The sequence below is a fragment of the Pseudophryne corroboree genome, chromosome 11, assembly GCF_028390025.1.
Source record: "Pseudophryne corroboree isolate aPseCor3 chromosome 11, aPseCor3.hap2, whole genome shotgun sequence".
In the NCBI taxonomy this organism is placed as follows: domain Eukaryota; kingdom Metazoa; phylum Chordata; class Amphibia; order Anura; family Myobatrachidae; genus Pseudophryne; species Pseudophryne corroboree.
In genome coordinates this window covers 215,892,307-215,895,176 of record NC_086454.1, presented here as the reverse complement: position 1 = coordinate 215,895,176, position 2,870 = coordinate 215,892,307, and the positions used below count along the sequence as shown (strand labels likewise).

Below are 2,870 nucleotides of genomic sequence, written 5' to 3'. Positions count from 1 at the left end.
AGAGCCAGCAAGTCTAGCCCTCCAGTGCAGGTAGGGGGCGCTGCAGAGCTTCTCCGGCGAAGTCCCTTTTCTCCACGCAGTCTTGCTGGCGGAGGGGGGTATCTTCTCCAGAGGGCAGAGCAAACAAGTCTAACCCTCTGCTGTAGCTGGGGAGCGATGCAAATCTTCACCCTCTTCAAGCGATCTTCTCCTTCTCCTCGCAGTCTCGGCTTCGATTTTTCTGGCTTCTCGGCCCGGGTGCAGCTTAGCCCTGAGAAGGACAATTGTCGGTCCAAGAAACAAGGTAGCACCGTCAGTCAGCGTGAACTGATAAGAACAGATACTACACTTGATCTTAGCCAAAAGGCTGAGAAGCGACTACACTTGATCTTAACCAAAACGGCTAAAAATTAGCTGTAGGCTGAAATGGGGTGGAGGAAAGTGCAGTGCACCAAAACATTAGCTGACACAATCATGGAGAATGCGCCAGCATATATGCTCTTCTATCTATATTTTGCAAACCTGCTCTTGTCCCCTCCAGCTGCTCCATGTAGATTTGACGTCTGGCAAGGTGCATAACCCACTGACAAGCAGGCACACTCCTGCATGAGTTTTCTCTCTTACTAGCTGGATGATACACAATCATTTGCATATGCTCCACCTCCGACACACCGTCCACCCAACCACCCAGTCACCAGAGCCACCCACAAGCCAACTGGCTCCGTGATTTAATTTGCACAGTGCAGTCATCCAGGCAGCATGTCCTTCTCAATGGAAGGATCTCTGGTTCCATGGAATCTTCCGCATTGGAATGCTGTGGAACAAAAAGGATTTAAACATTCAGCTTGCTAGCATTCAATGTACCTGCGGCTTGGGTCTTCATCCTGTGGCCCTCCAGCTGCTGTGAAACTACACATCTCAGCATGCCCTGCCACAGTTTTGCTATTAAGGTATGCTAAAACTGAGGCAGGGCATGCTGGGATGTGTAGTTCCACCGCAGCTGGAGGGTTGCAGGTTGAAGACCCATGTTCTAGCATGCCTGTTCTATGATGCATGTTCCGTGATGTCACACTCAGCTTGGAATGGGGTGTCTAGCATGCATTTGCTGACAGCCACTTGAGGGAGACACACATCAGGAGATGCAGCATATCGGAGGTCTTCGATGCCTTTCCAACAAATGCACACCACCTGCTGCTGATCTTGGCACAAAACAATGCCCACAATCGAAAGTCCAAAATGTCCAACTACAGGATTAATGTAAGTATTGAATTTAGGAATGACTTTAGAAGTAGGAAATTAAGTTAGTTCACAAGTACATTCGAATTCAGATCTAAAGTCTAGGTAGGCCTCACGTCCTGGCAGCCCTCAGCATTTAAAAATGCCTTGATTAGAGGTAGGGAATTAAATGTAGATAAGAAGTAGACACAAAATAAGACTCCACAGAGCAGTTTTCAGGTGTCTTTATCAATTGTTGCATTTAAAAAATAATGCAATTAGGGAACACAATGTTGCGACAATGTAACCCTATTTGCAAAATAGTACTAAATAAGTTTGTCGATGTAAGACATTTGCAAAGGCGCATCCAAAACACGCTGGAAAATGCAACTGAATCTGTTTTTGGAGGCTAGAATAGGAAATGTGCATCGGTCCTACAAGTACTGAAAGCTCTTCTCCCATCTCCCTTTTCTGAAAAGCCATTTAATATATGGTTCCCAGATAGGGGACATATCAGATATTGGCTTTCAAAAGCAGTAAATATCATACCACTTCTATTGCCATCAAAGATAAACATTGATTGTTTTCAGATATTGGATTGAAAAAGCAGTCTTTATTGACATAAAGAAGCAAAAAAACATACATAAACATTACACACATAAGTACCGTGTTACAGCACAGCCAAAACACAATACAAATGCTGACGGTATAGTACATTCAAGAACTACAGCACAGGCCAGCCTACACTATAAATCATGAACTGCACTATACATTTAAACTATACAATAATACAACAGTTAATAAAGCTATGGGTGTGGAGTGTAAAAAAATGAGGGAATCACAAGCCCGAAGCTTTGTTGAAAGACATACACATATAAGGGGAGGGTCAATAAATAGAAAGATATCCTTTACTATAGAATGTAGTCCAATCCGGTCTTTCTGCTCTTCCACAACTGAAAAACGGATAGTGTACCCAAGCCTTCCATCCTGGAATATCTTCGGTCTTTCGCCAATGAAGAAAACAATCCCTCCAGCAGACTCTTCAACCATGATACAAGATCACAACCAAAAGGCCGAGAAGCGACTACACTTGATCTTAACCAAAACGGCTAAAACTTAGCTGTAGGCTGAAATGGCGTGGAGGAAAGTGCAGTGCACCAAAACATAAGCTGACACAATCATGGAGAATGCGCCAGCATATATTCTCTTCTATCTATATTTTGCAAACCTGCTCTTGTCCCCTCCAGCTGCTCCATGTAGATTTGACGTCTGGCAAGGTGCATAACCCACTGACAAGCATGCACACTCCTGCATGAGTTTTCTCTCTCACTAGCTGGATGATACACAATCATTTGCATGTGCTCCACCTCCGACACACCGCCCACCCAAACACCCAGTCACCAGAGCCACCCACAAGCCAACTGGCTCCGTGATTTAATTTGCACAGTGCAGTCATCCAGGCAGCATGTCCTTCTCAATGGAAGGATCTCTGGTTCCATGGAATCTTCCGCATTGGAATGCTGTGGAACAAAAAGGATTTAAACATTCAGCTTGCTAGCATTCAATGTACCTGCTGCTTGGGTCTTCATCCTGTGGCCCTTCAGCTGCTGTGAAACTACTCATCTCAGCATGCCCTGCCACAGTTTTGCTATTAATGTATGCTAAAACTGAGGCAT

The 2,870-nt window shown here is 44.8% G+C and overlaps 1 pseudogene; it reads right to left on the bottom strand.

The window, feature by feature from the left end:
• Positions 1-253: 253 nt before the first annotated feature.
• LOC134971031 (U2 spliceosomal RNA) lies at positions 254-358 on the bottom strand (annotated as a pseudogene).
• Positions 359-2,870: the final 2,512 nt, after the last annotated feature.